Source organism: Hyla sarda, chromosome 2 (genome assembly GCF_029499605.1).
Source record: "Hyla sarda isolate aHylSar1 chromosome 2, aHylSar1.hap1, whole genome shotgun sequence".
Classification (NCBI taxonomy): domain Eukaryota; kingdom Metazoa; phylum Chordata; class Amphibia; order Anura; family Hylidae; genus Hyla; species Hyla sarda.
In genome coordinates, this window is record NC_079190.1 from 460,219,339 (window position 1) to 460,233,073 (window position 13,735).

Consider the following 13,735-nt stretch of genomic DNA (forward strand, 5'->3'; position numbering starts at 1 on the left):
CTCTAGACAGTTCCTGACATGGACAGAGGTGTCAGCAGAGAGCACTGTGGTCAGACAGAAAAGAGATTAAAAAAGAAAAGAACTTCCTGTGTATTATACAGCAGCTGATAAGTACTGGAAGGATTAATATTTTTAAATAGAAGTAATTTACAAATCTGTTTTACTTTCTGGCACCAGTTGATTAAAAAAAAAAAATGTTTTCCACCAGAGTACCCCTTTAAAGGTATCATAATAATCCTCAGTGCCACATCCTCTATTAGCTTCTATCAGCAGGCTAATAGATATTTAGCCCACAACTTAGTATCTGACTAGTGGGCGTCTGACTGCTAAAACCCCACCAATCATGAGAACAGAGATCCCTGAGTAAATAAATAAATATACTGGCGCAACTGTATATAAAAATATTTTTTTTGTTTATTGATAAATAGTACCTAAAAGGAGGTATAGCACAAGATTCTGTAAAAAATATATTGCAGCTTGAAATTTTTTCAGTTGCGTGATGAGTAAAATTTGCGGGCTAAAAGGAAAAAATGTATATGTGTATGAGTCTCAAAAAATGTTCAATGTAAAAAACAGGATGGTTATGAAAAACAGAGAGAAGGTTGTATTATACCTAGCGAATCTGGTTGGCCTTGAATATACGCGGGCCCTTTTGTTTCTTAAATAGGTATATGTGTGTGGTCCTGTATGTAGGGTATTGCAGCTGTTTATAATACAAAGTGGAGACAGAGTTAATATAATGGCTGGTGAGTACCAATATAGCTGTAAGTGGGTGAGCAAAAAGAGTAATGTGTTGCTCACCCTGTTTCTCAACATATATATTTATGGTTCCAATCCTGTGTGCCTGGTTCCAATCCAATCTTGTGTGCCTGTGTGGTGATGAGGAAAAAACTCACTGTGTTCCGAATGGTCCAATAATAGGACTAAGGTATCTGTGGTCCCGGAATATCCTATAATCCTGGATGGTTACAGTCCGGGTCCTGGCGAGGTTCTTACGGAGAAGGTCACTGGATTCTTGGAACCGTACGGGAGACTGCCCCGGCCGGTGGCGTCTCGACCATCCTCGGTTTCTCTGCGTGGCCCGTTTGGTGGGTGGATAGCCCCCAGTGACGTCACTACGGAGGTACAGTTGGTCCAAGAAACTTCCGACTTTCGGAGGATGATTCGTCCTCCTTCGTCTGGGATGGGTGTTTCTTGGATGTCTCGCTATTTAATAGATATGCAGATTTTCCGTGACATAGAAATTTCAAGCTGAGATATATTTTTTACAGAATCTTGTGCTATACCTCCTTTTACCTACTATTTATCAATAAACAAAAAAATATTTTTATATACAGTTGCACCAGTATATTTAAGTAATTATTTTGTTTTAAACCCTGTGTGGGGAAACTAGGGACCCACATTTATACAAGGCAGCAACAGATACACCTGTACCTCGTCATATTACGTGACACGTATTATCACTACCACCCACTCCTAGGTAGCGCCAATGAGCTCACTTTTTATGTTTCAGAGATCCCTGAGTGATTGGAGTATATCTAATTCACACTCTATCTGATTTCTGAACATAACGGAGTACAGTACTTGGTAAGTATGCATGTTACGGCTTCATTCACTTAGGGGCCCGGGTCCCCTGTTATTTTGACTACTGAGGGTTCTAGCAGTGGAACCTCTGCCCCTGATCAGGCAGTTATCATCTATCCTGTGTAATAGGACCTGGGATGCCCCATTAGAGTTTCCAAATTTTTCAAGTTTTGCTGTTAGAAACTGGTGGCATCCTCCTGAGCTGTCACTGTGCGCACTGACGGTGACGTCGCATTGAGGACGTCACTCGTCAGTACGCACAGCGTAACGCAGGACGCAGCAGGAGTCTGAAGTAGCGTGGACCCCGGCCCCCGGGAACAGGTAATTATAAAACCGGGAATGGGGGAGGCAATGGGGCCGGGGTGGTGCGGTGGCGGGTGCTACGCGGTGCGTGGGGGGACGGACACGGTGCGTGGGGGGGGGGGGCGGACGGGGTGCAGTGGGGGGGCGGTGCGGGGGGCATTATCGGATTATCGGCAAGGTAATTGCCGATACCGATAACGCCCAAAATCGTGAATATCGGCCAATAATATCGGCCAAACCGATAATTGGTCGTTCCCTAGTATCAAGTGGTAAAAAATATAAAAATCATATACTAAAGTTAGGTTTTATTCTTTTAATCTTAGCCTCCCATCATTCCTCAGCAGACTGTTAGTTTTATGATTTTTTTTAAGGTTTTTTCTCTATTGATGTACGACCCTAGTCATTGATACCACTAGAAGTGACACATTTTTTTTTTTATTGTGGTTGCCCATGTGGCGCCACTAAGTGACAACGTCTGCTATGGGCCACTATACAGCACTAAGCAGATCTTTACAGCTATGTGGAAGAGCTCTTAACATTTCTGAAATTCCAACCTGTGAAGAGAGATTAGTAACAGGGCAGATCAATTTACTTTATTACACCGTATCTGCCGCTGAGATGTTACTTCTTCAATAAAGTATGATTTAGATGCATTTCATCCCATTGCACCCCTCCTCCACTCTCATTTTATTTATTGCAATATTATATATATATTTTTTTTTTTTTACCAGAATGTAATATGCGTTTGGACTACTATATTACCGTATTTTATGTGTAGTCTGCACAAGCTCATTTTATAAATGCATTTTACATACATATGTCCTCCATCCTGTTGCTGCATTATTAAACTCCCGTGGTGCGCGCCGTCATGTCACACCGCGCTGGAGACAATTGTTTTGGATGCTACCTGCCTGTAATAAAATTAACCAGCCCAATGTGAAAGACGAGAGGACGTTCTAAGCACTTGTCATGAACACCAAGTAATAATTCATTTCATTTTAGTGTAAGCACTTCAGGACAATGGATCTAACACAGGAAATGTAGCAGCGGAGTGTTTGTTTTGGTCTGACGTGTATTTAAAGGGGTACTCCGGTGGAAAACTTTTTTTATTTTTTTTAAATCAACTGGTGCCAGAAAGTTAAACAGATATGTAAATTACTTCTATTAAAAAAAAATCTTAAACCTTCTAGTACTTATTAGCTGCTGAATACTACAGAGGAAATTCTTTTCTTTTTGGAGCTCTCTGCTGACATCTCTGTCCATTTTAGGAACTGTCCAGAGTAGGAGAAAATCCCCATAGCAAACATATGCTGCTCTGGATAGTTCCTAAAATGTACAGAGATTTCAGCAGAGAGCACTGTGGTCATATTGTCAGCAGAGAGCACTGTGGTCATAATGTCAGCAGAGAGCACTGTGTTCCAAAAAGAAAATATTTCCTCTGTAGTATTCAGCAGCTAATAAGTACTGGAAGGATTGAGATTGTTTAATAGAAGTAATTTACAAATCTGTTTAACTTTCTGGCACCAGTTGATTTAATAAAAAAAAAAAAAGTTTTCCACCGGAGTACTCCTTTAAGCAGAAAAAGGGACAATACACAGCACAATAACTATTTTATTACACAGATTTAAATTGTTTTAGTCTTTTGGATGGAACATACAATATAATGGGGGGAGATTTATCAAAACCTGTGCAAAGGAAAAGTTGCCCAATTGCCCATAGCAACCAATCACATTGCTTCTTTCATTTTGCAGAGGCCTTGTTAAAAATGAAAGAAGCTAGCTGATTGGTTGCTATGGGCAACTGGGCAACTTTTCCTTTGCACAGGTTTTGATAAATCTCCCCCTATGTCCCGCATCAATATAGACCAACCTACAGAGGGTTAGGCCAGTCTATTGTGCGCCTAATTTATCAAAAGGCGCATGGCTCTTGATAAATTCTGAGCGCAGACTTCGGGATCTATGATTCATACTGTATATAAACCTGCTCCAGTATGGTCTGACATTTCAGAGTACTTTAAGCCGATGCAACTTGTCGCTGAAAAGACGCCTTTGATAAATTCAGCACCAATGCATTTTTCTGTCCAAAATAGACTAGAATGCATCCTGCAAATCCTCTAAAGCAAAAGTCGCAAAAAAGTTGCACATATTTAGACTGCGACTTTCTGTGCGACAAATTTAGACAGGAAAAAGCAGTCTAAATCGTTTGATAAATCTCCCCCAATGATCTAATTCCTTTTCAACTAGCAATGCAGTACTTCAGATTGGACCTTTATAAATGGTGGGGTCAACTGGACTAATTACGGCCCCCCAGATTATGAAGGCTAAGGTAGTGGTTCAGCTTAGTCTAAAGCTGACCAAACTTACAGCTGAATGCATGTTTGGCTTATAGTTCTCATCTGATGCCCATGGTACATATGCATGCTTAAAGGGATACTCCAGAAAGTTAAATAGTTTTGTAAATTACTTCTATTTTAAAAAAAAATCTTAATTCTTCCAGTACTTATCTGCTGCGGTATACTACAGTGGAAGTTCTTTTCTTTTTGAATTTCCTTTCTGTATGACCACAGTGCTCTCTGCTGATACATCTGTTCATGTCAGGAACTGTCGAGAGTAGGAGCAAATCCCCATAGCAAACCTATCCTGCTTCGGACAGTTCCTGACATGGACAGAGGTGTCAGCAGAGAGCACTGTGGTGAGACAGAAAAGAACAACTAAAACTCGTCTGTAGTATAGAGCAGCTGATAACTTCTGGAAGGATTAAAACATTTTGATAGAAGTAATTTACAAATCTGTTTGAATTTTTGCATCAGTTGATTTGAAGAAAAAAAATTCTACCGGAGTACCCCTGTTTTTTTGGGAGACAAAGTAATACGCTCTGCTACAAAGAAGCAAATAATGTCAATGTCACATACTTATATTAATGATGTATTCTTCTAAGTAGAACAATAGCTAAGGCTGCGGGTCACTAGTCCTGTACAGAATTTTTTTTTACCTTACATTTTTAGCATGTAGAGGGCAAAAATTAAAGGGGTACTCTGCTGGAAACATCTTATTCCCTATCCAAAGGATCTCCCGGCTGGCAGCGGCAGTGTCTGGAACAAGGAAGCTTGCAGCCACGCCACGCCCTCTCCATTTATGTCTATGGGAGGGGCCTGACGGCTAGTACATAGCCGTCATGCCTCCTTTCATAGACGTGAATGGAGGAGGCGTGGTAGCCGACATCGCCAGTTATCGGGCACGGAGCAAAGTTTGCTCCATGCACCAAATGACAGGGGTGCCGTAGGGGAGATGGTGGGGGTCCCCAGCGTCAGGACACCCGCAATCTAATATCTTATCCCCTATCCTTTGGATAGGGAATAAGATGTTTACAGTGGAATACCCATTCAAGCCATTCATAGATGAAAGTTGAATTAATTCCAAATATTATAGTGGTCAAAGTTTTATTGTTCTAATATATAATTCCAAATTCCCTTGCATAGACATAGATCAGTAGTCTTCAAACTGTGGACCTTCAGATATTGCAAACGACATGCTGAGAGTTGGGGTTTTAGAGGGCCACAGTTTGGAGATCACTGATAGAGATGAGCGAATTTTTGAAAAAAATTGATTTTTTTTTGGTACGAATTTATTCACGCCAAATCACTATTAAAAATGTCTATTTCTGACCTACAGAGGGGCTCAATAGAGGTGTAAAACACTTAGCTTTATCCTAACACGTATAGGGAGTGTGCTGTGTTATAGTGAAATAATACTGTTATTCAGTATGACATGCAGATAACAGGCAGCGCTGTTAGAATCACTGCTGCAGAGCGTCTGGATGGGGCATCAGGGTCGGGAAATCATATGGCGTCACAATTGAAGAGATTAAAGAGCCCCTTCCCCAACTGTCTAACTCTGTGTGGAAGTGCAAATGTTTCATTTAAGCAGTTATGGTTCATTTTTATCTCTTCAACCTGTTTCATTGGATTCTTGTGGTAATTCCAGAGGTAATAAATAACGATGACTAGAGCGGAGTGAATTTTTTTTTTAAATTTGATTAGTCCGATTTGATTCGCTCATCTCTATTGAGGACCCATTGGAGGGCAAATCTGGTGCCAGCAGCCACGGTAATTCCTTCTCCAATAGTGTATAATTTGCTGTAGTGTATAAGTTACTGCAGTGAAAAAGTTCGTACTTGTATTTTAAAATCGAGCTGGTTGTCCGCTGCGAGGCCAGCTAATGCCTGTCCCAGCCCCTGCCTCTCAGTGCACCCCCATGCTTATGATTGAGTGTCCTCTTCAAAAGGGAGGGACTGCAGCCCCAGCAAATTGGACAGGAGCACATTCAGCTTTTGTGCCGTTGGATAAGTGGGCGTATAAAGCTAGCATAAAGTGGCTGCAGTGAAAAATCTCATATTTGTATCTTAAAATCGAGCTGGCGGTCCTCTGAAAGGTGAGCTACCACCTGTTCCAGCCCCTGCCTCTCAGCCCCCCCCCCCACCCGACTGTGAAAGTGTGATTGCTTCATTTAATCATTTATGGTTCACTGTTATTGCTCCAACCTGTTTGATTGGATTCTCGTGGTAACTCCACAGGTAATATATGACGTCGATGACCATAGGGCCTCAGTCTTGAAAAGATATCATAGATTTTTTTTTTATTTAAATTTAAGATTTTGATTAGATTCACAAGTTTAATGTCCCAGGTGCTCAAAGCGTTTACTTTGAACTAATACTGGATGACCACAAAATCTAATATAACAAGGAGTCACATGGCGGCACAATGACAGAGCCTAGAGGTGGCAGCAGCCCGACAAGACCATAAGGCCTCACAATAGAAAAGATTAAAGATATTTTTGAAAATTTTAATTGAAGATTTTAGATTTTAAAAGTTTAATTTAAGGTGCCAACAGAATAAGGAGACCATATGGTGGCACAATGAAACAACCTGGAGGTGGCAGCAGCATGAGGAGACCATAATCTGGCAGAATGACACAGCCTAGAATTGGCGACAGCAAGAGGAGACCATATAGTGGCAGAACGACCCAGCCTGACGAGACCACAGGGCCTTCCAATTGAAAGGACTAAAGATATTTTGGAAAATTTTAATTGAAGTTTTAAAATAGATTAAGATTTAGTTTCATTTAATGTGCCAGCAGCATGAGGAGACCACTGGGCAACGGTGTGTCTGGGTCCTCTGTCTCGTCTTCCTCATCACTCTGTAGCTCCACAGCCTGCTCCAGCTCCTCTTCTCCAGTCAGAGGACTATAAAAACCCATTTCGCAAAACCTTGCCTGTGCTCCATTGTCCTTATCCCCCTTCTCCTCCAGTTCAGCCCCCACAGGGCTCATGTGGCCTCGAGATGTAGGCGCCACGTCTCCGGTGCTCTGACCAGCCATTGTTTCCAACACGTGTTGTTGGTTATGAAGCAGTGGAGTGATGTTGTTCATCCCGTAATCGTGGTGACTGACTAATAATGTGGCTTCCTCAAAGGGCCCGAGCAAACGACAGGTGTAATGTATGAGCTGCCACTGGTTGACATTGAAGTTACACAGGGGAGTACCCCCTATCCACTTGGATCATCAAGAAATCGGTGGTGGCTTTTTTCTGTTCGTATAGTCGGTCCAACATATAGAGGGTGGAATTCCAACGTGTGGAAACGTCGCAAATCAGACTATGTTGAGGGATGGTGTTCTGACGCTGCAGCTAGAGGAGGGTGTGCTTTGCGGTGTACAAGTGGCTGAAGTGCATGCAAAATTTTCTTCCCATTGTTAGGATGTCTTGCAGATGGGGGTAATACTTCAGGAATTGCTTGACAACCAGATTGAACACGTGTGCCATGCAGGGCGCATGGCTCAGGCTTCCTTGAAGCAGCACAGACAAGATGTTCTTCCCATTGTCGGTCACCATGGTTCCCATTTCCAGTAAATCAAATTATTTATTATTTAATATTTTTATGTAATATGCCAGCAGCATGAGGACATCACATGGTTGCACAATGACACAGCCTGGAGGTGGCAGGAGCATAAGGAGACCATATAGTGGCAGAATGACCAAGCCTGGAGGTGGCAGCAACAAGAGTAGACCATGGGGCCTCACAATGGAAAAGATTCAAGATATATTTTCAAATTTTAATAGAAAATTTTAAATACATTACCATAAAAAGTTTTAGGTAATGTCCCAGCAGCATAAGGAGACCATAGGGCCTCACAACTTAAAAGATTAAAGATATATTTTCAAATTTAAATTGAAGATTTTAAATAGATTACCATAACATTTTTTAGGTAATGTCCCAGCAGCATGAGGAGACCATAGGGCCTCACAACTGAAAAGATTAAAGATATATTTTCAAATTTAAATTGAAGATTTTAAATAGATTACCATAACATTTTTGGATACTATGTTAAATATTGAGTTTCATGTTATGTTCTGTATGTCTTGTAAAACACTGCAGAGGATATCACACTTTATCTGTGCAGCTTCTTTTATAGGTTGCAGCATCTCTATGTGTTCATTTCCAAATTCGCTCTTTCTTTGTTAAAATTCCAAGAACATGTAATCCTTCTTAACATTTCCTGTGGAAGGAATTTTTTAGGGTTGAGAATAGGCCAGTAATTCTTCTCCTCAATATCAGAAAGCATTCTTCCCCTTGATTCTTTCTAGGAAGTCAGTGATGAAGTTATAACTCAACAGGTCTAGACAATTCCTTACAGAACATAGTTCTATTTGCTATACAGAGCGATTTAACATAACATTGCTATTTATACGCTATCTAGACTAATATAATTAATCTGTATTAACTTTCATTTTTCTGAATTAACTTCACTAAAACGTTTATTTTTTAGGTGTGAATAATTGGAAAAGCCGTAATATCCCACGAAGACCATTCCATCACTTTCCAGCACTACAGGGGAATCCTTATGTCAAAATCTGATACAAAGACAAGGTACAGTGAGATAAACTACTTAGATCTTTCATTTTTATCTATGTTTCCCGGCCTGTCTGTTTACTTATTCTTTCTGCAACTTCCAGTTCTTCAAAGGTTCTACTGGATCCAACTTAGATAACATGGAACCCTATGGAGATCTAAATTTTGCAAAGATTAAAAGGCGTTAAAGTGTTGCCGACAAAATATGGATGCTAAATAGACAGTTAAATTCTGTGCACACTACCATTCACAGCCTACTTCTAGGGATCCATCACTTTTGGTGACAAAAATACTGCCGCTTGTAGTGATATTTTTTGTTACCAGAATGACAGAATCATATTTAATCCCAACTTATCCAATTTCAATGGGTGGTCCAGGCATTTAATTTAATGGGTTATCCTAAAATGCAAAGTTATCCCCTATCCACAGGATTAAAGACAACTAGCTTATTGGTGGGGATCTGACCACAGAGAACCCACCGAACCCAGGAATGGTGGACAACTGTCCTATGAACGAATAAAGCAGAAGTGTGTCTATGCACAGCCAGTGCTCCGTTCTCTATGGGGCTTACAGAATGAATAAAGCACCAATTGTCCTAAGTTCTTGGGACCATGGGTAGTCCCAGCAGTCAGCAGCTTGAATGCGTAGCCAGTGCTCCATTAATTTTCTATAGGGCAACCGAACATTGCTGAACACTAACTGTGGCAATGTTTGGAAGCCCAATAGAGCATGAACGGATCACGGGCAGTACATTTGTGCTAACACTATTCATCTGAAGGACAATTGTCCATTTTCATGATTGGTTGAGGTCCCAGCAAGTGGACCTCCACTGATCAGCTAGTTATCTCTTATCCTATAGAAGGGGATACTTTGTATCTTTGGATAAGTGTTTTAAAATTCTGAGAATATTATAACATATCTAAACAAGTAATACTTACCCTAGCAGTCCCCTACTGCTCCAACTATGCTGCTTCCTGAGTCCCCAGCAGTACTTCCCATTCCTTTTCGATATGGATATGTGACCATTTTATTGAGTCACTTTCCAGAGTGGGTTACCACTGTGGCCAGTGATTGGCTGCATTGGTCAGATGTCTCTGTCAGGAAGAACCAGGAAGTACTGAAACCAGTGAGGACCCAGTAATTCATTAGAACGGGGTGACAGAGGATCAGTCAAGTGACTATTACTTCTTGCATTGTTTATTTTTTTATTTGACAGATAACCTCTTTAAGACTTTGTTCACATTATTTTGGTAGCAAAGAATACAGGGTTGTTTTTTTTTACATCAAAAGTGATGGAACACCAGCATGGCCAGGTGAACACAATAACTTGGGTTTAGCAGTAACTTTTTGGACAGCCGTGTGACAGAGACATCACAGCATTATGGTTTTCAAGGTAAACATAAACCATGTTGGGTCATGGTTCTTTAGAAAAAAATTTTGCCTGAAAATCCTAAGAAAAATGTGTTGTTAAAATAAGAGAAACATTTTAAGCCATGATGCTAATGTGAACAGATCCTTAAACTCTTGGCGTAAATGTATCATGTATTTACCATGGATGGTGGTTATTTATACTGTATTTATTCAGCCTACCCATTCATGAGAAACTTGTGAAATTGTTGATAGTTGAAGTGTTAGACAAAATAGGCAAAATAAAGGTGGCCATTTTGAAAATTCGATCAATAATTCACTCATTGGTTTTCTACTGTATTTAGGCTGGTCATCTTAAATTGCAAAGTTATATAGCACAGGTGAAAGCTCATTAGTCAACAGCAGAGGATTATTAGGCTTTTTTTTTGCTGATAAAAGGGAAAAAATCAAGGCGGATACATGTATAAATACACAAAAGGAGCGCCTCTCAATGGAAGCTTTATTTTAATAAGCATCCCCCTGATGGGGATTTGCTGGTTGCCTGGGCATCTTCACCGTTGGTTGGGTTTATTTAAAGAGCTTTTCTTGTCACCTTTGAACTCAAATGATTTCTCCAGATGTACAAAAGGGAACAATGTGGAAAATCTTGCTGCTTCAGCAGAACAGGATCCAGCTGGAAGAGGAACTAGATCTGCAAGTCATTGGTTACAGCTGTGTTTCGATTTATGTGTTGGTTGAGAAAATAAATTAGCAGATTAAATGGCCAGAAAGAGGACTCTTTGTTTGGCTGTAGGACGAGGCTTTCGAGTGTTTAGAGTGTTTTTGCAGTTTTTTTTTTATTATTTCATACATCGCATTCAAGTTTGACAAGACATTTTATTCTGTAGAAGACCTTACTTTTGTATTATTTTCCCAGAGATTGTAATTAAACTAGGGGCTTCCCATGTTCCGAATGCAGGGGGGAACTACAGGGCGGTGGATTCATTATATGAAGCATGAATTATTCCAGGTCATTGTAGAAAATGTGGCGCAGCTGATGAAACCGTTCTCGTCGGCAAGAGCCTATTTGGTGGGAGAGACGGACGTTGCTCTTGTTGTTAAGAGATCATTAGTGTAGACCGGTGGCATTGTGTTGCGCCCGTGTGATATATCTCATGCACACATATGGAGATAGCAGAGGTACGTTGCTCCAACAGATTTCGGCACTACAGTGTGTTCTCTCACGTTCTGAAGATGCCCCCACCTCCTAATAGAGGTCTCAGGTGGGGGCTAGCTCATTATTTCAGTCACTGGTGTGCGCTGACAGGTGCAAAAAACAGCTGCTACATCTGCTTTAGATTTAAATGGTTCCTCAACAAAAGTGGCTGTGCTCCCAGAGACCCGGGATGCGATTCTTGTCTGCATGATAAAAAAAGATACACTTGTTTTGGTGTTTTATTCTTTGAGCCTTTGTGAATAATGTATGTTTGGAAGGTAATTCTTTTGTATATTTTATATACCATCGTGCTGGTTTGGATCCACTGGGCCACTTATGGGAGGTAAAGTAGCCGGTTTATGGGAAGTTCATCCATATTTATGGACTTCTGCACCTTGCATTGTGGTGGATGACATTTATTGTAGCAAAAACAAAGAGGCGCTTTGTTGCATAGTTGTTACTTCTAACTTTGGCTATTCATTTTTGATGTTGAAGTTTTAGTCCATATAACATTTTCCTGATTAACTATTGACTATTAAGGACAACAGTTTTTTTTTTATTATTCTTACCACCTACAGACCCATATGAGGGCTTGTTGTTTGTGCCACCGATATTTCTTTGTAATGACATGACTCATTTTAGCATAAAATCTATGGTGTAAATTATTTGTGGGGCAAATTAGAATTGAAAAAAAAAACATTTTTGCAACTTTTGGGGGCTTCTGTTTCTACGCAGTGCACTTTTCGGTGAAAATTACACATTTTATTTATTCTGTCCATACAATTAACATGATACCCTACTTGTATAGGTTTTGTTTTATTTTAATACTTTTAAAAAATTATAAAGTTTTTTATGAAAAAGAGTAGGCTTAAAATTGTCCTCTTTTGACCCCTATAACTTTAAAATTTTTCCGTATCCGAGATTATATGAGGCCTCATTTTCTGTGCCTTGATCTGTAGTTTTTATCGGTTGTGATGCGACGTCCATTGTTCTTTAGGGGTTAAAACCTTTGACCAAAATTTCAACCACTGACTGATTTCTCCTTTAGGCTATATTTCCGCACAACTTAAACGCCACCAAAAATGGCCCAAAAAAACCTGCAACTGCTTTTTCCAACACTGTAGCGTTTTTTTTTTTTTTTCCTTTTTTTTTTTTAGCTTTAGCATAAATTGCTTTTTTGAGTGTTTGCCAGTTTTTGACCGCTTTCAGGATGCCGTTTTTCACACAGATAAAAGTAAACAAGGGTAGAAAAAATTGTATCCACATTAAATTTTTCTTTACCTTTTTTTCCTCCCATAGAAGTCTATAGGGGGAAAAAATGCCTTGGTCTCAGCATGTTGTAATTTTAGAAAACTGCCACTGAGCCAAAAAAAAAAAAAAAAAAGCCAATGGAGAGTGAAAGAAATGCCAAAGGAAAAAATGCTAAGTGGGTTTGGTGTTTTTCATATTTTCCTATATATTCCCAGCTAACGTCTGGGAGTTTTTGATAATAAAATAAATAATAAGTGGAAACTTAGGCTAAAAATGTTTTCCAAGACCAGCCCAAAAAAGTGACTGTATCTTTGATCTCTGTGGAATCGATTTTTTTTTTAGGGCAGGTTCACACATAATTAATCGGCAGAGGGTTTTGATACCATTAACTTCAATGGGTCTACAAAAAAATCTGCAAATCTTCCTTCATTGCGGCAGAAATATCAGCCGCAGAAATTAAAATTGCAGCCTCTGCAGAAAGAATTGGCATGTCAGTTCTTTCTGCAGAATCCATTCTGAAATGAATTGCCATTTCCAGGGGCCCTAGCAGAGGCGTGTTTTGCCAAAGCCCACTGTCTGCAAAATGTCCGCCAGGACACACATTCCGCTGTGTGAACATACTCTAGGTATCCTGAAGTGAGCTTATACTCCTGGTGATCTTAAAGGGGTACTCTGATTCTAAACATCTTAGAACCAGATAAGTTGTTAGATTGAGGGGGACCCCTGCAATCTTTCCTGCAGCACCCCATCTTTCAGCAGCACAGAGCGAGGATCGCTCTGTGGCTGATGACGGGCAGTGCAGAGGACGGAGTATTGTGACGTCAAGGCTCCGCCCCGTCACGGCCGCTAGAGCCCAGCAAAGTTCACCCCCTAGTTGCTGTCAATCTACAGATTAAAAAAATTATAGAAATATTAGTTGGGCAGCATATGGATTTCTTTCAACACACTACCTTATTTGCCCATTGCAAACATGCCTTGCATTAGATATATTATGTGTTTTTGACACTTTTTGCACCTCACTTGTTTTCAAAGAAGTTCAAAAAGGAATCATGGCCAAGAGGAAAAGAGTGTGGCTTAAAAGGCACTAAAATTTTTTGGTATAGATGAACGCACAGAACTCAGCTTTGGTC

At 40.2% G+C, this 13,735-nt stretch overlaps 1 protein-coding gene across 9 annotated transcripts in view; it reads left to right on the top strand.

Moving 5' to 3' along the window:
* LOC130357063 (uncharacterized) overlaps nucleotides 1-13,735 on the top strand; it is a 732,821-nt gene that overhangs the window by 477,400 nt on the left and 241,686 nt on the right. For all 9 annotated transcript variants that reach the window (XR_008889093.1, XM_056559412.1, XM_056559411.1 and 6 more), the window contains one exon: nucleotides 8,709-8,809. The gene's annotated coding sequence lies outside the window, so the exon portion shown is untranslated. The remainder of the gene's footprint in view (nucleotides 1-8,708; nucleotides 8,810-13,735) is intronic.